The sequence below is a fragment of the Pseudopodoces humilis genome, chromosome 2, assembly GCF_049639895.1.
Source record: "Pseudopodoces humilis isolate 2021_Gansu_Grassland_sample_001 chromosome 2, ASM4963989v1, whole genome shotgun sequence".
NCBI lineage: Eukaryota > Metazoa > Chordata > Aves > Passeriformes > Paridae > Pseudopodoces > Pseudopodoces humilis.
In genome coordinates, this window is record NC_142201.1 from 68746963 (window position 1) to 68767902 (window position 20940).

The 20940-nt window shown below is 40.4% G+C and overlaps 1 protein-coding gene across 3 annotated transcripts in view; it reads left to right on the forward strand.

Annotated features, from left to right (window-relative positions):
- Positions 1-101: 101 nt before the first annotated feature.
- Positions 102-20940, forward strand: part of LNX2 (ligand of numb-protein X 2) — a 61940-nt gene continuing 41101 nt past the window's right edge. Inside the window, exons 1-2 of one of the 3 annotated variants that reach the window (XM_014251884.2) lie at positions 108-222; positions 7463-7610. The gene's annotated coding sequence lies outside the window, so the exon portion shown is untranslated. Of the gene's footprint in view, positions 223-7462; positions 7611-20940 lie in introns of all 3 variants that reach the window. The other 2 variants (XM_014251892.2, XM_005516282.3) reach the window with 2 other exon arrangements.

The following is a 20940-nucleotide window of genomic DNA, read 5'->3' on the forward strand; positions in this document are numbered from 1 at the left end:
TAGGCTGCGGTTCGCCCGGCCCCGCGCCCGGGGCCGCCGCCGGAGTGGCGGAGCGCCGCTGTCACTTGGGCCGCGCCGCTGCCCGCGGCGGGGGGTGGAGGCGGGAGCACCGGCCCGGCCCGGCCCGGCGAGACACGTTCTCCAAGTGCGGCTGCCCGGAGTTTGCTTCCCCTGAGGCGGGGCGGGCGCAGCCGGCGCGGCTGAGGAGGAGAGCGCGGCGCGGTGAGTAACTTCCCTGCCCCGCGCGGTGCCGGGCGGCTCAGCCTCCCTCAGGGGCAGCGGCGCCGGGGGTCCCCGCGGGGGCGGCGGGGCCGGGCTGAGCCGCTCTGCGCGGGCAACAAGTACGGGAGAGGGGCCGGGCCCCGGAGCGTCCGTGCGGGGCTGAGGTGGGAGCTTGGGAGCAGCGTCCCCGCCCTGGAACCCCCGGCTCGGCGGCGGGGCTGAGCTCGGCGGCGCCTGCTCCTGCAGGGCGTCTCTGCGAGGCTGAGCCGTGGGCTCGGGTGCTGGAGACCCCCTCGGAAAGCGCCTGGTTCTTGGTCCCCCGATACACCTATGCTGCTCTCGTGTGGCTTCATTAAAGAAGCTCCTTCCTGGAAAAGAGTCAGATTACTGCGTGCGGGGGAGGCAGAAGAACAGCTGCGAGCGAACCCCTGCTGCAGGAGCGGGTTTCAGGTTGTGTGTTTTACAGCTGCGCCAGAGGAACTCGGGGCTGGCTGCGAAATGCCGCTGGACTCCGTGTGGTTGGCAGCTATTTTCAAACGTTCACTCTAGCCCTCGGAGCTCTCACCCACACTCCCTGGTTTCCCCCTTCATTTGTTAGCTCTTCTTACTGAAAATGTGGTTCGAAAACTTTTCGTCTTCTATACTTTTAACAAGGCGTATTTTAAAATTATCATTGCTCTTGACGGAATCATGGTACTTAGTCAACTAACTGAGAAAACCGTTCCTGGAGCTCTGGTAGGAGTGAATCTGGTAGTCCCTGCTGACTTTTCTTGCCGTGTTCATAATGCACAGAGCTGATTGATTACGTCTCAGAAAAATCTATTAAGTACTTCTGAGCTTCCTTTAATTCCTTTTTTAATTACACGATATTAAGGGTTTGGTTTTTGTCTGTTGTGCAAAGTAAGAAATGTCTGGGAGGGATTAGCTTTGGACTACATTTGATAGTCTCTGGAAATAAATTTCCAGTCACAAATACTTTCGAACTTCTGTTCAAAATAGGACTGGTCTGAGCTGCACTCTCATTAAATAAGCACTTTGATTTACTGATTTTAATTTTTTATTCCTCTACCCACTTTTTCTGGCTTTGTAATGCTTTATTCTAAGCTGCAATCCAGCAGCAGATCAAGGAGGCTTAGGAAGAAACATCAGATGGTTTTGGTTAGTGTCCCTACCACTTGGAAAATAAACATGCTAGTACCATATGCTGCCCCGACTTTATTAAAACAAATTTCCTCAAAATGGAAACAAGTGTTTCCATATCAGTGTACTTGCTAGAACCATAAGACTTAAGAGGAGTCCTTTATAATTATTCTTGGTTTTGTTTTTTTTTTTCTAATTATCAGATCACTGAGTAAGAAATCCTCTCTCTTGAACACAGTGCAATAGAAAATTATTAACTCCAGAGTCAGCAGGCTGCAAGAACACTATTGTGCCCCAGTAGATTTTTTAAATAAAAAAAAAAGGTTGTAATATTATGTTTTAAAATGCTTGTACTGCTGCAATTCTAAAATCTGTGGATATTAAAAAAGTTCATAATTTTGCAATGTATTTTCAGTACTGGATTTCTGTTTTCACCCTTAACTTTGCTTGGTGACTTCAGCAAGAGGGAGCCCAGGGCCTTGGACTCATGTCTGAGATTTGCAAACGCGGGATCTTTTTGTAACACTGCACCTGAATTTTCTGTTATCAAAACAACAAAAAATTGTGGCAGTTTCGGGACAAAACTTTGACAGAGGAATGTAAGCCAGTGATGGGGTGGAAAAATACTGTTCTCCTGAGATAGGTTAAAAAGTGAGCTTACTAAAACCTGTCCTGCCAAAAATGGTGGCTTTGACATTGCAACATTTGGTATTTGTTTGTTGTGCACTCTCATGGAGGCACTGATCACCTCGGTGAAAGTTTCTTTTTTTTGTAAGCCTTTACCCATACTGAGTGGTCTCAATCTTGGTATATATTTATGAGCCCGTATTACTAAAAAAAACCCAGAAATTTGTTAAGTACTAGTTAAAACTGTATACTTGAAAATATGCCAATATCCCCTCTTCTTTCATCTCATTTTTCTTTACTTCTAAAAAATGTTAACATATTTGAAAGCAACTGGCAAGAAGTTATACCAACAATATCAAAGAGAAATGTGTAAAGACATGATGTGTACTAGACATTAAATTAATATAAATCATTGCCTTGCAATAGCAAAATGTTGCTTGTTTAAAGAGCTACTAGACATTAAGAACTGTAACAAATAAGAAAACAACATTCATTGGTTGTTAAAATTCTCCCTGGTGTACAAGGCACCAGAGGATGGTTGCCTGTTGATATGGCAGTGTCTCTGATATTTGAAAATTCTTCGTTGATTTGCTCTGCAGAAGCATTTTTAACGTGACACCACTGAATTCCATGCTGTTTAATTGCTTTATTAGGTCAGTGGAGCTTGTTCTTTAGAAATTGTAGTGCCTTTTGAAGATGAAAATGCTTTTAAATATTAGTATTAACTTATATAATTGATAGGTCAAAGTTTCTATGGAGCAATAAAAATTAGTGATATTGTGGAGTGTGCTTTTTGTGATTTTTTTTTTTTTTTTTTTGGTCCTAGTTCTATAGATGCTTGTGCTTGCATATGCTTAATTTAAACATCCAAGTATTCCTTTTGGAATTAGAGGGCCTGTTCTTAGGCTTAATGATAAACCTGCCTGTAAATGTTTTCAGGGTTGGGATTTATGTTCGCAAAATTCATGGGCTGAACCTGTCATGTGTTTTCCCACTGACTGCTCTGTATTCTGCATGAGATAGTGTAGGTGGCTGATAGGACTGGTCTGCACCTCAAGACGTGTAGGGATGCCCCCAGCTCCACTGTTGTGTTACAGGGGATATCAGTGCTGTACCCGAGCTGACTTCATCCTTGCAACGTGCTCTGCGATACTATGGGCTTGGCTTTTTATTTCTGAAGCACTTTGGTGGTACCAGAGATGTCAGTCCTTTATGTTCTCATAGATGGTTATTTCAACTGATGTCAGTTTAGCAAGTAATTTGCGGGCTGGAACAGGAGTGGAATCTCTTGCAGAGTCTCTCCTGCTGAGCTGTGTGTTGGGTGGTGAACACAAAAGCCAAAGTATGCAGCTGTTTGATATAAAGTCAGATAACTTGTGAACATACAAGATTTCAAACTGCTTTGCATTTTTTCCATTCAAATAGTGGGAACTATTTTTGGCTAGAAACTTGGGGTAGCATAGCTCAATATTTGCAGTCTTATTTTTGCTTCAAATAAACAAGTTGATATTGCTCTGGAGTTGTGGCATGTTGTTAAGAATGTCTAGAATTTTTGCTGTCATCACAATAAACCAGACCAAATAGGGTAGGAAAGTAATTGTTAGATTATAAATTAGTCAGATCAATGTTTCATGGAAGGTAATTTTTACCCAGGAATAGTTGCTTCCCTTTGGGATGGAGTGGTGTTGTATTTTGCCTGGCTGTTCTTCCTTCATTCCACAGAGAGGAATCACTGAGTCATCACAGAATGGTTTGGGTAGAAATGGACCTTACAGATCATCCTTTTTCAATCCCCCTGGGAAGAGACACCTGCCACTAGACCAGGTTGCTCAAAGCCTCATTTTGGAGTAGATGATCTTTGAATATTAACCAGTTTCTTTGGGCTCCTCTTCCCTCAAGGCCATTATGATCCCATGATGCTCAACTGAGCAGATCCCTGAAGAGGCCAGTCCGCTCTCTTGAAGCCCAGGGTACTGACCCTGCTATGCTCCCTGCTCGCTGCCCTAAGGTTCTCAAGCCCCACTATTCCAAGTGACTTTAGGAGGCTGCACCGTCACTGCAGCCAAGGCTCCCTCCTAGCTAGCTTCACATTTCGTACCAGACCTTCTTTGTTGGTGAGAACAAGTTTCAGCATAGCACCTCTTCTTGCTGGCACTTCTGTCACTTGGAAGAGGAAGTGTTTTTGTATTTCATTGGAGAGATTTGACACTTAACCACTGCTAGATGGGCCTTACAGAAGAACTGTTGTTCTACAAACAAGATGCAATTTGCTCAAGTAGCATATCCAATATATGAACTAATCTATTTTTGAAATGTTGTAAATGGTAGTAATAAGTCGTTCTAGATAATGAAACAGAAGTAACCGTGTCTTATTTATCCTTTTTCTAGCAATAGAGCACAATGGAAAGTGGTCCATATTAAAAGAGAACCCATATGTGCCAAAGGGACAAAGGGAGGCGCCCAGTAGTTGCAGAAAGGCAATCCAGGACTTTTGGATTGTGTTGCCTGGAGTGGTGTAGTGCTGTCAGATATTATTCTGCACTGTGGGGAAAAATGAGCTACATGCTTCCTGCTTCTGCTTTGTACATTCCTTGCAGTGGGAGTGATTTTGAAGTGTGATACAGGCTGTATTCCCCAGCTCCCAAGATCACACTACCACTGCGTGTTCCCATGACCTTCTCCAAAGAGGTTGCACAAGCCCAGTGTAAGATGTCAGGATGCCTGTGTTGTGCATTCCCAGGGGCTGGCTCTTTAGAAGACAATTGGGAGTAAGCACAGTTTATTATTGGGTTCCAGTCAGCGTTCTTAAATGCTGACACTTTTATCGACTCTTGCAGTTGTATGCATTGTGTAGATTTTTGTTATGTTCTTCACATGCAATTTTTGCTTGAATCTGAGCTCTCTGCCACAGACAACCTGTCACCCTGAAAACTCAGCTTCTGAGCTTGCTAACATAGTTTTCTAAAGACTTTCCCAGGACAGTAACTATAAACATAGATATGTGTACATTCTTTCTGTTACACGTCTTGTGATGGGCATCTCTCATGGCCAGTGCAGTGAGAAAGTGTTATCCTGACCATCCAATCCCTGGCCGTGGTCAGGAGCCTATAAATCCTGGGAGGAAAAATAAACTTTCTTCTTTCCACCGCACCTCAACCTGTGTCCGCGTGATCTATTCATCTTCACCGGTAACAACAACCCTCTCTTACTGCAGTGTCGTTGTCAAAAACTTTGGCCTTAAAAGACCAGAGAATACTGGTGATGGAGGATTTTAAGCTCTTACTTTCCTGTGGCTTTCTTTGTTCTTCACATTGGTGCTAATCCTTGTTTCAGAGCTCATACATAGGAAGAAGAAAGCTGGTGCAGCAGAGGTTTCTTGGCACAACAGAAGAAAATTGAAATTCAACCAAAGCTGATAGAGACTGCCTTGTGTACCAAAATTGATTTGCATAGAGTCATTTTCTGTGGTTGCTGTCTTCTTCTGGGACAAGCTGTCGTGTTCTGCCACAGGAATGTTATGTTTGCTTTGAAACGACCAACCCAGGACGCTTTTATTATGATACAAAGTAACATTTCAGAACTCACGTGTCCTGATTTTTCTGGCCATGGAGTTTTGGTTGGCATTCCTGAAGGAGGTCTTAATATTGAAAAACAAACAAAAAAAGCTTGGCTGATATCAGTGAGCCACCTTTGTTGGTGCATTTTACTTTGTCGTAAGTGAAAGTGCTTTTTATCTCCATACCTTGCAGTCCCCAGATGAAATAGGCTGTATTGTAATGGCAGTAGAATAGAGCCTCTGGTGGGGGTTTCTGTGGCTATGTTATCCAAATAATTCCTCTAATTGACCAGCAAACCAGAACACCAAGAAGAAAGCCCATAACCCTTACAAGCTAACCACGTTCTGACTTCAACACAGCTGGTTCTTCCGCTGCTATCTGTAACAGCTTATGCAGACCAGTACATTAGAAGTCCATCCTGCAGCCAAGTAGCCTCCATCTAGAGCAAGTCCCATTTCAAGGAGGATGCTGTAAATATTAATGTCTGGATGTGCCTCATGGATAGTGCACTGAATGTCTGTGATAGATTAAATACTTAAGTATGCATCTTACAAGTTGCACAAGTTGCCTCTATGTGTTTGGAGGTTAAAAGTTACAGAAAAATTCCAAACTAGTTCCTGCTATTGCCACTTCATGCAGAGGAGAATTCCTTATTGTTCCTTCCAAGTTCATGCATTCATTTACCAGTGGTACACACTTCTTTGACTTCTTGCCTCTTCTTACTGGATCTATTGCCCTTTGCACGTAATTTTCTCTTACATTGCTTTTTTTAAATAGAGTTGTTAAACACTTGTTTATAACCAGAATGAATTAACTGTAAGTGGAAGTTGATCGATGCATCACAAGACCACATAGATCCTGATGTGTTGTGTGAGTGTTCTGATGATGTTGAAGAGTTTCCTGTAAACCCTGTCCTGATGGAGCAGCTCTAAGAACCCTTGGCACAGTGTGTTTGTACCGCAGCTCTCAGCCAAACCCACACTGTGTCCTCCTGGGGGCTGCCCCAACTCTGAATTGAATTAACTTGCTTTTTTAAACTTGAAAAACTTTTTCAGTCAAGCTTCTTCCAGAGCAGGTTGATGAGGGTTTCCTTCTGTATGGCCTCTTTTTCCTGTTTCTTTTTTAATGTCTTGTTTGTTCTAGAGCAGTTTTCTCAGCCTTTTATTGTTATTGACAGAAGCTAATGAAGGCTCACCCGGTGAATTAATAAAATAGTTCTTTCCTGCCTTTACGTTAATTAAAAATTAGTACCAGTCAATTCTTGGATTATTTTTACAATTAGTCCATAGCTTAACTGTAATTTCTGCTTCAAATGAAGGTCTAAAATTCACAGGGTTCCCTGCCTAGTATTAAACCAATATTGAATGCCTTCAGATTTTAGGTGTGCTTCTTAACTATTTTAATTCCTTTTAGATGTTAAAGATAAATCTAGACTCATTCAGATTCAATATTCTAAAAATACAGATACGTTTGTGTACTTGTGGATCTGTCATGTATTTCATGTAAATGTCTTAAAACTGTGTGTAAGTTAGGTCTGTACGTACACGTAAGAGCTCCCTAAGAATTCAGTGACAGCTGCCAAATGTTCTTTTATTTGAAATAACTAGTAAAGAAGGTATCTTTCTACTTTGGCAAAGTAACTACTCTTCTTTCCTGTTATCAGGGGGTGGCTCAGCATGTCTGTTCAGCACTGATACTTTTATATTCTATAGCTGGAAGGGACACGAGCTGAATCGGGCTTGACCACGTGTGTAGCAGCAAATACACCTGTCATGGTGTATTTATACAGTGTAGGAATGACCCTGCATAAATAATCCTTAAGGTTTTAGTTGTGAAGTGGGGGTTTTTCCCACTTTGAAATCCATTTTGACTGTAGCTAACTTTCTATTGAATGTGGCTCTCCTGCTTTTTTGCAGGGAAAATAACTTTGCGGTGAAGCAGAAGTGAAGGTGATTCAGTGGTGGTAAAAAGGAGAATCAGCAGCACAGCTTGTCTGAGCACTTGACCTGAGCTGTCTTGCCGTGTAAGCAGAAAAAGAGAATCTGTGGGAAAATTAACACTAAAGTGAGTGGTAATACAAGATTTTGGGTTACTGGAGTGTGAAATGAAAACTGTTAACAGTCCTTTCTTCTGCAGTAAGGGATGTATGCCATTGACCAGAGAAACGCTGTAGAAGTGTAATGTTTTCCTAACGCATATTTTTAAAAGTTTAGAAAGCTGTGAAGCCAGGAAATGTTCCTAAGTGTTATGCTGTTATGAAGTCGAAGATACTTGACTAGGAATTTTTGGGTACAGCTTGACTTGTTGCCTTCTACAAACAATCAGATGTGAGTTTCACAACAGGTGAAGCCTTTAAGCCTCAAGTTCAGTGAAGGCAACTTCACACAGTAACGTCTGCATTGTGCTAAGATTTTTATATTTGCCTCAAATTGACAAAGAGGAGAGAGTTATGTTTTAGCTGATACTGACTTTGAGGATAAAGAAAATGGTTTGTTTTAAAGTGTTCCTATAGGTGAGTCTGTCTATGCCTAATAACCTGCTAAGCAGGTTAAGTTGATATGCAGGAGAGAAGGGACTTCACCACAATGCACACATGTGTGTTAGGAGCAATTGCTATGTATATATAATTTTTCAGGTGATGTATCGCATGTTGAGTCCTATTTTGGCATCCCTGTAGCTTGACAGTACAATTGAATCCACAGTAGGGACTCCATAGGGTCCTTTATGGGCGTGAGAGTCCTTTTGCCTGCTCCTAAGGAAGTCACTGAATTCAGCACAGTTATGATGATGTGGTTACAACAAGGCATGCCTGATGGGCTTTCTGTTCTAAGTCTCAACTCTGTACAAGTTGCTTGTACAGATCTGGTTAACATTCTGCTTGTGATTGAACTTTACATGTGTGTCTGTATATATAAAATTAATTTCTGTAAGGTGTAAAACAGTGTAAAAAGGGGAAAACAAACCCTGAACTTTGCTTTCTTTCTTTTTCTCCTTTCAGATCTTAGAAATCCTGCCAGATTTAGCTCTAACATTAAGTATTTTTATGGAAGAATGGAGTAGAAATACAGTAGTGAAAGAAATTATAGAAGTCTGATCCAGGATGTTTTTAACAATTTAACTACTGTTCAGTTTTGTAGGTTTTATTTTTTAGTTGTGAAGTAAATACTCTTCTGGTGCTGTCAGCATTTACAGCAGTGAGGAGCTTCAATAATGCACTGTTTAAACAGAAGAGCAGTACTGTTAATTGTCAACACTGATTATAGAAAGTGTCATGAGCAGTTTATGGGTTTCATTGTGAGGATTTTTCACATAAATCTCCACACCAAAGCTTCGGAACACAGTAAATGGGTGATGGAAATATAGGAACCTTTGTAAGGTAAAAGGAGTTATTTTCTTAATTTTCCAGCTGATGAGTAAACATGAAAGGAAAGACATCAAATTGCTTTTGTTATCATGATATATTTTTCGTAGTACACAGGTTGTTCTGTCCTTATTTAATATTAAACTTAGTTTTCTGGCATAAAATTGTCCTGCTTCTCAAATTTGAAATAAATTTGAAGCAATTAATAAATGGAATAATCAAGCAATCATTTAAACAGAATTAAAACTGCATGTAAATGTATTTAAGTATTCATCTATAAAATTGCATTTTAGTATCGTGATAAGTCTTTATTAGAAAAAGTGCTGTAATTTAACATGAATTGACAAGGATTAGGATTTAATAATGAATTAATTACTGTTTCCTGTTTGAGGGGGAAGATGTTTTCCCCAAAGATTTTGCTTTTAATACTACCATCTTTTTTCGCAGATGTTTTTGAATACATTCTGCATTGTTTTAAAACAACTCTAATCTTTAATGCGATTATCTGTAAATTTCCTTTGTTTACTGGGGGATTTTTTCAGATTATCAAATCATTTTATATACAAATCCTTCTTTCCTTGGTGCATACCATAGCACCCCATTGCACGCCCAAGGCAGTGCCCCAAATGAAACCAAGTGACATCAATTATTGATGATTACTCTGCCTTCTGGGAAGTGAAATCGAGTCTCCAGTCTCCATTCGAGGTTTGTTTCAAACACGAGGTAATGAGAGCAGGTGCAGGGAGACACTGGAGCGTGTGCATTGATTTGCAGTGTAAGCACAGGCAGGTGACTTATGAGTACACAGGATTGAGAAGAGAAAATGGGTACAGCCAGAGTTGTCATTGCTTCTGAAGATCTTGGGTGGTTGTGTTTTCGTGGTACCAACACACCGAGAGAAGCTTTTTTCTCATCATGGTGGCAATGTTTCATTACACTGGGACATGTGATAGCATTTAACAGGAGGGGAGAGTCCCTCTGTCCCAGTTCTCCAACCCACCTAAAAGGGCCTTGATTTGATTTGCTCTGACTCCATCAGGCTTCACAAGCTGAAACTGTACTCCCTATTTCTCATGCACCAATAACTGTCTTTCAGTAGGTTTTCCTAAGTGAAATCAAGCAACCTAACAGCGGAGGTATGCTTAAGCATCCCTTATGCCACTCCCTTTTTTGTCTGTCCTTTGTGTGGGTTAGGGGAACTAATTGGGTTGCAGGGGAAAAAAAGCTTCAGAACAGAAACCAGCAACTGGGTTACAACATAGATTCAGGAGAAGTGAGAGAAAATTGAAAGGCAGTGAATGAGCTAAAACATGGCATTTCTTAGTTTTGTAAGTTAGCTCCATGTATTTGTAGGCATTGCTACGTGTCATTTTTAAACATCGTCATTTTAATGGAACAATTGCAACAGCTACATCATTAGTAAAATCCTTGTTGCTTATGAGGTTTAGAAGGAGCTGGCAATACTGCCTGAGCTACAAGACAGCTTAGAGACAGCCGAAAACTTTATTATCCTTTTGGGGAAAATAAGTCTGCTTGGTTTTTTTTTTCTGGAAAACAAAATCATGAGTGAGGATTTGGGTCCAGCCAGATTTCCCACATTGCAACTTCTTTCCAATGCTGGCAGCTCCTTATGGGCCTGCCTGCCTGGGTTTCCCTGTTAAGCATTCACTCTTGCATGTTGTTTCAGTAAGCTGTTTTCAGGCTTTCAGAACAACAGATAAAAGAAGGGAAATACATGTTGTTTTCAAAACACAGTGTGGAATTTCTTGGGACAGAGCGAGCTGTGCAGAAACACAAGCATTTTTCATGTTTGAGGTTGTCAGAATCTGTTGCAGGGGAAAAGTTCAGATATGAATACAAGAGTCTGATGTTTCCCCATCAGGACTGTCCCTCCATTCTCTGGATTCAGGAGTTCCAATTCCAAATGTTAGGTGGGAGTAAGAAGTAAGTGGAAGAGGATGCATCCTCGAAGGACAAAGCAGTGCAGTGAGAGCTTCCCTTGTTGGCAAAACCCTGAGTAAGCAGGTGGGGCTGGCAGAATGCCCTGAAGGTTAATGCAGTCGGTCACCAAGCTGGCGGCGAAGGTGAAGCCCTCCCTTCTGCCCAGCTTCTCAAGAAAGGTGCTCTGAGCAGGCTTCTGGCTGCTGGCTCTCATTTCACCTTGGGTGCTGGGAGAATGAAATGGTAGCTAGGACCAAGACAATGCAAGGCTAAAAAAAGCCAACCAAAAAATCAATGTATATTGATGGCATTTAGAACCGTGTTGGTTTCTTTCTTTGGTGAGCTTCAAGCATCAGCAGGGCCAGTGTTTCCTTTCTTCTTTCCTTTCTTCCCCGAGTGGGCTCAGAGGCTGCTGTTGGCCCACCCAACTGCCCCAGCTGCCTGCTGTGCTTGCTGGGGTTTTATGATGTCTCTGAGGCTATTTCTGGATGACAGGACTATATTAGAGAAATACTGACAAATTTTTTTTAGTGCTAATGCAGGAGCTGTCTAGCTGAGCACAGACAGTGGTATTGTTAATTTTCCAGGCTGTTGCTATCTTATTCTCAGCCGTCCCTAGACATCCTCACCATTTTATGTTTCCTCTCTAATGGCATGAGCCAGGATGTCATAATATTCAAAATCAAATGTACCAGAAAATATAATAAATTAGAGTTGGGCTAGCAGAGTAATTGAAGAATAAACTGAATTTAAACCGAACAGGATTGTGTTATGGACTGATTGCTATTCACAAAATGCACCAGAGGAGTGTGATTTCATCTAGATTTACTATTGATGGCAGCATTTCCTAGATGGCTATTGGCAATAAAGAAATGAAAACGGTGTGAACTTTTGGGTTAGTACCAGAACATAATAATGCAGTAAAGGAAACGTATCATTCCCGTTACACTGCAAAGTGATTCTGGAAGAAAAAATTTCTTGTGTTTTATTTATTTATTTAAGATGTTTAGGTGTATTTAGAAACCCTTGAGTTTATAAAAAGGGAATGCAGGCCTTGGCATAGAAAGAACTGAATTTTCCCTCAACTCTTAATGTAATTCTTCTGTAAGAAACTACTTAGGAAATGTAGGAGTAGCGTGGGTTCCCCACAATTCAGAAATTTGATGTTAAGGACATTTGATGTCCATTTTACAGTTGTTTACCCAGACAGTTTTACAGCAGATAGTCTGCATATTTTTCTTTTAGTAGAATTCTCTATTTTTTATTTCATTAAAACCAGGTAGTGTGCATACGCAATACATTTTAAAAATAACCCTCCAGCTGTGATGTTAGTAGAGATATAGGGAGATGGCATAAGGTCTGAATTCGTGAGCTACAGGTTACCTGAGCTGAGCCCTGTGTTCTGTTCTCTTGAAATGTGAAATGAGATTGAGCTAGTGAAAGGCACCAGTGAAGGTTGCTCATACAACCAGAAGCCAAGGGAAAGCCTGTGGAAATGGAAGCAGTCAGCAGCAGGTACTTGCTAAAAGATAGTAAGTGTTGTCTGAGCTGCTGGGTTGAGGAATCTGCATGGGTTGTACGAGAGCAGGCCCTGTGCTGAGCAGGGCTGTTGATGTTAAGGTAGTCAAACTCCTGGTGTGCAGAGAAACTGAAAAACCATGCTGGACAATACTTTATTTTCTATTTATTCTTATTTTGAGAATGCAAAAGAAATTTTTTAAGGATGAAATTTTTGGAGGCAGTGATCCAAGCTCAAGGCAAGACTCTGCTGCTTTCAAAATTATGTGCTGTGGTGGAATACCAGCAAATGTAAGGGCTTTTCAGTGGTAGAAATCAAACAAGCATTTGGTGGCAGTAGGGACAGACAGAAAAAGAGCAATATTACTTCACCAAAAGAATTAATTTTGTAAGAATAAGCAATATGATTTGTTTAATTGAGCTGTTTTAGATTTAAAGGTTTAAGTTGTATTTAAGTGTGAAATAGTATTATTTTGATTATTCTTGTAAAATTTAAATAAGGTTCTCTACCACAAATGGTAATGAAATCCATTTGATTTTTAAACTAATACTACAGAATGGTAAAAGCAGCTCTTGTGAGTTAAATACTTGAGTATATACAGTAAGGTTTAGAATTATTAAACTAATTCAAAATGCTGTTAAATCCCTTGATTTAAATTACTTCACTGTGCTATGACCTGTTGGAATTAGAAATTAATCTAGAAGATGCAATTAATAGACTACTTATATCCCTCATGTAATACTTAAAATGAATTATTTTTCTGTGTGTATTTTGATCAGTTAGTAACTTATCTCCTTGCATCCTTCCCACATCCTATAGAAGTAGGCTGAGGGATCACCCTGGGAGGGAGGACAGCCCCCTGCTGCCTGTCTTTCTGGGCTGACTGGGGACATAGTGAGGGCCAGTTTTATAAACAAGCTGCTGACCACCTTGGTTCTCTCTTCAAACTTGTGTAGGAGAGAACTTGGGAGAATGCTGTTATAGAGGAAAAAACAATCTTCCTAACAGTAGGGGGGAAATAGGCAGCATTTAACCCACTTAAAAAGGAACAGGCAGTACAAGAATTCCTACAGGAAGGTTTTGAGGGAGGTAGCCTTCAAGATCTGGTATTTTTGCTTGCTGCAATGGGAAGTTATGGTATTTTGTGAAAAATTAAGAGCTCTTCTGTACTAGTGAGGACTCCCTGTTATTTTCCATCTGTCCTGCATCCCAGGTGACTTTTGGTGAATTACAAAACACTGTTTATCTTTGAGACTTTTCCCCAATGGAGCACAACACTTGTAACGAGTATTGTATGATTAAGGGTTTTTTCTAGCTGTGGTCAGTCTCTTTCCTAATGCTTCTTACCTCGCTCACTTAGTACATGGAATCTGTGTACTGTGGGTGGGCTCTTACTGCAGGTCAGACCAGTGGAGAAACTTTGAGTGCAGTTGTTAGGGAGAAATATGATGGGTAATTGGTAAATGGAGTTGTTTCAGAGGCTTGTGGAGCATGATTTTCTTTCAAAATATGTTTGTGGCATGGGAGAAGGTAACTATTTCTTATAAAGTTCATTTCAGTAGTAAACATTAGAAACAACTCAGTTTAAGCAGTCTGGAATTGTTTTGGAAGATGCAGGCAGTTGAATGATGTATGATAATTTAAGCAGTATATTTTCTATAATATATAGAAGCAGAAAATATAAACCATTTTCACAGGGTGAATGCATCCTAGAGACATGCAGCAGTTACCATGATGAACCACTGGAAAACACTGCTGTGCTCAGTCCTGTAGTAATGTGCCCTAAAGTCCTTTGAGGACCAAAGGAAGTAGTAACAAGGAACCCAAAGGTGATTTTGCTGAGGTGTGGGGCACAGGTGGTACCTGGGACCTGCCAGTTTCTGATGTGAATGCTTTCAGTTAACACATGAAAGCTGGAAGGACTTTGAAAGGAAAAATACTTAGAAAAAAATATTAGACTATGCTTTATGGTATTTATTCAAGAACTCCTCTTTCTTCATCTGATTGGTAAGTGATAGTGCACAAATGTAATGGGAGCTTTCATCATATACATCTGGTGGCATTGCTGATGGGCAGCCAATCCAGCTAGGTATGCCTGGTAACTGTTTGCTACAAACCGAGTAAATATAATAAACACCTAATGATGGGAAGCCCTCAGGAGCAGTCAACATGACCAGCTAATACCAGTAAGTAAAGATTTCAGTCTTGGATCCAGAATTACATAAATCTGTATTTAATGTGTACATATGAACTAATCCAGGTAGTTCCATTGTGCAGTGATGCTGTTGGGATCAGCATTTAGTGCTGCAATTTCTATTGAGGAATGCTTTTCCTGTATTAGGTGTGCAGGGAGACAATGTTAAGTCATTGATGTCATTGCATGGCAGCTGATAAGGGGGACAAATGGGACGAGATCTGAGACTGATGTACAACGCAGCCAAATCTGTGTACAAGCCAACCTGCTGCTGTGATGGTGTTGGATTGCTGAGGATCATTGTATGATATGTTGTTGAATCCTGTGAAGAAAGCCTTTTAAAAGTCTGGCAAGTCAGCTTTGCCATGGAGACTTTTATGCCTGAAGAATCTCTTCAGTCTGTTATTTTAAATTACGTATGCCCCAAAGCAAGTATAAATCAGAAAATCAGAAAATACCAGGAAGGGACCTCAAGGATCATCTGGTCCAACTTTTCTTGACAAAAGTACAGCCTAGACAAGATGGTGAAGCACCCTCTCCAGATAAATCTTGAAAATGTCCAGCATTTGGGGATCCACCATTTCCCTGGCAATGTTATTCCAATGGCTGATTGTTCTCATTGTGAAAAAATATTCCTTTTGCATCCAGTCAGAATCTTCACAGAAGTAGCTTGTACCCATTACCCCTCATATTTTCCATGTGTCTCCTTGTGAAATAGGAGTCTCCAGCCACCCTCTAAATACTGGAACATATTGATCAAGTCTCCCCTAAGCCTTTCCTCAAGGCTGAAGAGCCCCAGTTCTCTCAGCCTCTCCTCGTATGGCAGAATTTCCAGTCCTTTGATCATCTTTCCCCTCTCTGGGCCTTCTCCAGTTTCTCCACATCTCTTTTGAACACTTCTAGAGTGTCCATTAGATAGGGAGATGAACAGCTCATAAATTCAGATGTTGCTCTGTTTCATGTTCAGTCAAATAGACTTTGATGGTTGTAATGTAGTAGCACAAAGGCATTTTGAATTTTGTGAATGCAAAAAGGAATATTAATTCCAGCTTTATCCCTGAAAAGTTCAATGAAAAAGCCAGGGAAGAGCCTTTCACGTGTTTTGCTACATTCTTTTCCTACCTTGGTAAGAGCTGCTTCTCTTTAGCCTTTACAAAGGATGTGGTAGCTGAAAGGAAGCTTTTTTCATGTGAAAGAAAAGAAAGTGAGAAAATTAGTTTAGAAGAAATAGCAGAAATATTTCATGGGGCTTACAGAGGATCTCTTTGTACGAATATGGGAGAACTACAGATATGAGCTAAGTCCCTAAATGAGGCAATAGTTTGTTTGAAGTAGCATACCAGTAAAATTTGGGGTTTTTTCCATCTCAGCTCTTCCATATTTCTGAAGAGGGCATGGAAAAAGCCCATCAGAAAAGTTTACAAAGGTTAAAACCTTTATGATTGTCACTGACGTAGAGATTATTGGGTAAAGGCATTAAATAAGTGGAGTGTACAGTGGCTGTATCATGGGCAGTATGTTGTTCTGTTACACCTTACAAAGTTAAAATGTCGTGAGTTGAAAATGTGTTTCCTCATATTTATGCACAACATAGACCAGCACAATTGCTCAGCTAAATAAACAGGACATTTTCAATTATAAAGTGCCATTACCTTTGTGTGTTCTTGTCATTTATGAAATCAGTGGGTGGTTAATTAAATTGCTCCTTTGGACTCTCCTGAAGGCTGTGTATTAATTATATTTTAGTGGTGGTGTGCACATTTCTCAACTTCTTAATGAGGGTAAAAGTTGTTTACCTCTTCCTTTATAAATGCATTTTTTTTTAGGTTAGTATAATATGGGGTTTTGTGGTAGGTTTTTCCTTCTTTCCCATAAGTCTCATTATTCAGCTACTGTTTGCAATCATGTGGCATGCCTTAGTTTAAATGAAATCTTAAATGTTATATTTTGTATTGCAAAATAGTACTGAAGCTGCAGAGTCTATGAGTTAAACCCCACGTTGTTGTAGGGAACAGCTTCAACACTCAGGAGGCTTCCTTTAGCCACTCAGGTCTTTTGAAGACATAGCTTCTGAAGGCCGTTCTGGGGCTCACACCCAGAATTCTTGTTCAGCCCGTTGGCTGAGCAGGCAGATTTCAGCTGTCCTCCTCTGCTTTCCTCAGTAGAAGGAGCAGTGCTGATGCTTGTGAGTTCAGAGAGAGGGTTGGGTTGGGGAGCAGCTTTCGTGTGGCAGGGTGAGGGCTGTGCTTACACCCCCTTCCTTTGCTGCGTGGTGTTTCACCACGCCATTCCATACAGCTGAGATCCTCACGGTGAAAGTCGTGCTATTTTAGCAAATGCCATTTCCAGCTATGACTTTAATTAATGACACATGTGCTGAAGGAAGCCCATGTAGGTGTAGTACTGGTGTGCTCACAGAGGAATACAGTAGCTGGGATTGGTTTGTGTTGGTTCTTCAGCTGAAATGGGGCATTACAAGTAGATGTAAAATCTCAAAGAAAATACGGCTAGCCTAGCATAAATATTATTGACATTGTTGTTTTAATGCTGTTGGAAATGTCTCTAGCAGAGGTCAAAAGTTTTCTTAGTGCTATGTCTTCGAAATGCCATCACAGGTTTTATCTCATGGGAAGCAGCAGAATGGGCCTCACTTCTGACTGGACAATTTATTTAACTGGTCTGATGGTCTCACCAGGGTTGATGTCTCATGTAGGCCATGTAGCTCTTCCGTGAACCAGAACGACATCAGTCCTCTTCATTATGCTGTTTATCCAAGCCTGTTTGTTTAAAGCCATACCAAGCCAAGAAGAGGCAGGAAAAACAGTTTTGCTGCTTTTTCATGAGGATGATTTACTTTGCAGTCATGTTTTCACAAGTGGAGAGTATTATAAAGGCTACCCTGAAGTCTTCTGAAGCATCCACTGAGACCTCAAACAGAGCCCTTTGCTGCTGGAGAACACTCTTCTACTGCTCATTTATAATGGTATTTGTAGATTTAGGGGTTTTTTTCCTTCATGAAACTGAGTGAAGGAAGAGGACAGTTGTGCTGGTTTTGCATTAATTGACATTTGATGAGGAGGGAAGAAGCCACAATCCCTGGTTTAGGATTGAGCTTGAGGGATATGGTGGTTCATTTAGCTGGTCGTCGACTCCCCTGTGTGTAATTCGTATTATGTCCAGTATAAGGGAAAAATAATGCTAAAGTATTCAATTTGCAAGTGAAGTTACTAGACTTTATAAAAGCTGCTGTGGAAGATAGTTGTTTGTAGTTTGTGAGTCTGCAAATAAGCACGATTTTACAGTATTCAAAAAGCCGGAAACTTAGTTAATTTGAAAGAAAATAATAATTTTTTTTTCCCTTTCTTTTTTATTCAACAAAAGTAAAGCAATTTCAGGATGTAACGTGGACTTTCTGCATTGAAAACACCTCTAGTATTGTGATACTGAATTATAAAGCTATACAGAAATTGAGACTTTTTCAGAAAGCATGTGCAGTTTTGAGAACAGTTTCAATGTTTCACTTTAATTTTCTTCTTTAAAAAAACAAATTTCTTAAATAGAGGAGTGTAAGAAATAGAATATTACATAATCTGCTTTGTTGTTTTTCTGGCAAACATTGCATTGCTTTACATAATATTTATAGCATATAGCAGGACTCAAAATGTTCCTTCTGCGTTTTAAAGCCACCATCCTCAAGGAGCTACTGCAAGGATTCCTGCATGGGTCATCCCTGCACACCACCAGGATGTACTGTGATGTGCTATGTGGAGTAGGAATGTTTCATTATGCATTCAAGAGAAATTGCTGGTGACATTTTAGCCCACAGTTAATTTTAATGTTAAGTTTAGGTTTTGAAAAGGACACAGTGTAAGAGAGTGCCTGCAGATCTTTTACTCTGACTCCTGCTCCGGTTAGTATTGCTGAGACACAGCTGTTAGGGCTTCACTCATACTCGTGTGAGGTTAGGTGATTAATTTACTGCTTTAAGGAAATCAAACCCCAAGAGCTGCTTAGTGGCTTTAGGAGGAACTGGTCCTGTTTTAATTACCCATTGGTGAATTAATTTGTGTATACCAGCATGCCAACAACCTTTTTCCTTGGAATTCCCTGTTGTCATGTGATACCCCCTCCTCCAGGAGACCAACAGTATATTCTTATTTTCCTGTTGGGCAGGTGTTCTGTGTTGCCTTCTCGCCTCTGCTGGGATGGAAGGCTAAGAAATGTAGTCTAAAAAGGTGATGAAGGGAAGGTGCTGTCGTGATTCGTGTTGCAGGTTTTGTAACAGATCCTGGGTTCTGGCTGCCAAGGAATCATACCAGGGTGTTTCCAGGGCTCGGCTCAGCGTTTTAAGGATGCTTCTCTTCAGAGGCTGGGTGCCGAGTCCTTAACTGGTTAGACCCTGTGATGAGAATTACAAACAAGAAATGAGGGGGATGCTTTTGATTTAGCTTATTTCAAATGCATAAACTATTCATACATGAAGTGTAAAGTGAGTCGTTTTTTAAATTAGCTGTTTTGTGCTTTTTGTTTATTTTTTCTTTATTTCTCTTTCCTAGGCTTTTTCCTAAATTAAATGGTTCTCTGGTATGTTGTTTTGTTTTTTTTTCAGCAGACTGATGCTTTGCAAAATGTTCTGGTCAGGAATCTGGATTTCACTTGACTAAATACAAAGGCTCTTTCTGGTGATTTGTATGTACGTGTGTAAATTTTTAAAGATTAAAAAATTATAGCTTTGCGCAGTTGTAAAATTCAATTTTCAAAACACATTTCGTGAATTACATGAGATAATCTTACAGAGTATCTTTCTAGCCAAAATGTGAGAAGAAGTGAAACAAAATGAAACATTTATGCAAATACAAGCAGAGGTCTGTGTACCTTCTGCCTGAAATTAAACTAACGTCCTCCTTTCTCATGGCTATTTGTATTATTTATAATTGCATGAGATGTGTATCCAGAGGGTGGCTGGGAAATAAGCTTTTAAATGTGAAAGCTCTTTGGTCTCCTAGGATACGTATGTAGTAATAGTTGTACAGTTATCCATAACGTTTTCCAGTAGAAACCCTGTAAACTTCCAGGTAGCCTTTATTAACCACCTTGCAAAAAAAAGGTTGTTCATTTCACTGGGCACTGTGCAGAGCATGCACACTTTAAGTAACACAAGTCCTTTGCTTAAGACTTTTTTTTAAAACCAGGAAGGGATGATATGCTTCTGAAAAACAGAATGAGAAACTGGATATCATTCAGGCATTTTTTCCTTCTATTTTCTCTAAATCTGTCTGCCTTCAGGATTTGTTGGTGTAGGAATTTTGAAATAACTGCACTTGATGTTTCCAAGTAAAAATGTTTGTCCCGAAGAATAATTTTGCTGATTTTTCAGGATTTGAGGAGGGGAAGGAAGGGGAGGAAAGAAATGGGAGAGCAAGTGGGTTGTCAGGTCTGGCTGTCAGGAATTGTTTTTTTTAATTGAGATTGAAAGTTGGTGAGGTTGAGTGGTTTTGTTGGTGTGTTTTCTTACCCTAAGCATACTGTGTATCGATGTTAACAATAATTATTTTAGATAAGGTTTTATAGCTACTTCATTGCACTCCTTGATCCCCAGTTCTCCACTAGCTAGGAATCTCTAAGCCAAAGCACTTGATTGCATTTGCAAGCTTGAAGGGAGTCAGGAGGGCCAGTGGAAAACAGGGGTCTCCAGCAAGACAGAGCCTCAGCAGATCTGCTGTTCTCCAAATCCATCATCTAGGAAAAAAACATACCTTTTATTATATATGGGAAAGCTGCAGTGATTTATTTTCATGTAGTCGGTGGAAAAAAAAAGAGTCTTTGTAAACTCTGTTTTAGATTCCATTTAGTAATAAGGATTGGCTAAAGCTAAAGCAACACAATGTGCTTTAACAGCAAAGTATCAGTTCAGAATTTAACTTTATTGAAACTTAATATTCAGTTAAACTGGTCTGTGTCGGCAAGCACTAAATCTGAGTTCCTACGTTTCTAGTCCTGAAGTTTACAAAGGGAAATGTATGCAAATTACTCCCTTCAGCCAAAGTATGGTATATTATTGCAGTAGCTTTCCAGTGTAGCTTTAGTTCCATGAGCAGTTTTATCTTTTCCATCTTAAAATTCTTCAGCTGGGATGGCTTTTTCATGACTCCATCCCCACTGTATCTCTTATTTACAGTGTCAAGTTGCTTGGGATATTATCTGTTGTTTCTGTTTTCTCATCCCATATGACTGATATTAAGAGGTAGTGTTGCTTGGAGTTGAGTCTCCTGCTTTTACAGCAAGTTGTCTCCTTTGAATGAAACTCTCATCATGTTCTTGTCTGGACTCCTGGTTTTCAGATTGCACACAGAAAGGACAGGATACAGGCTTTTAATTA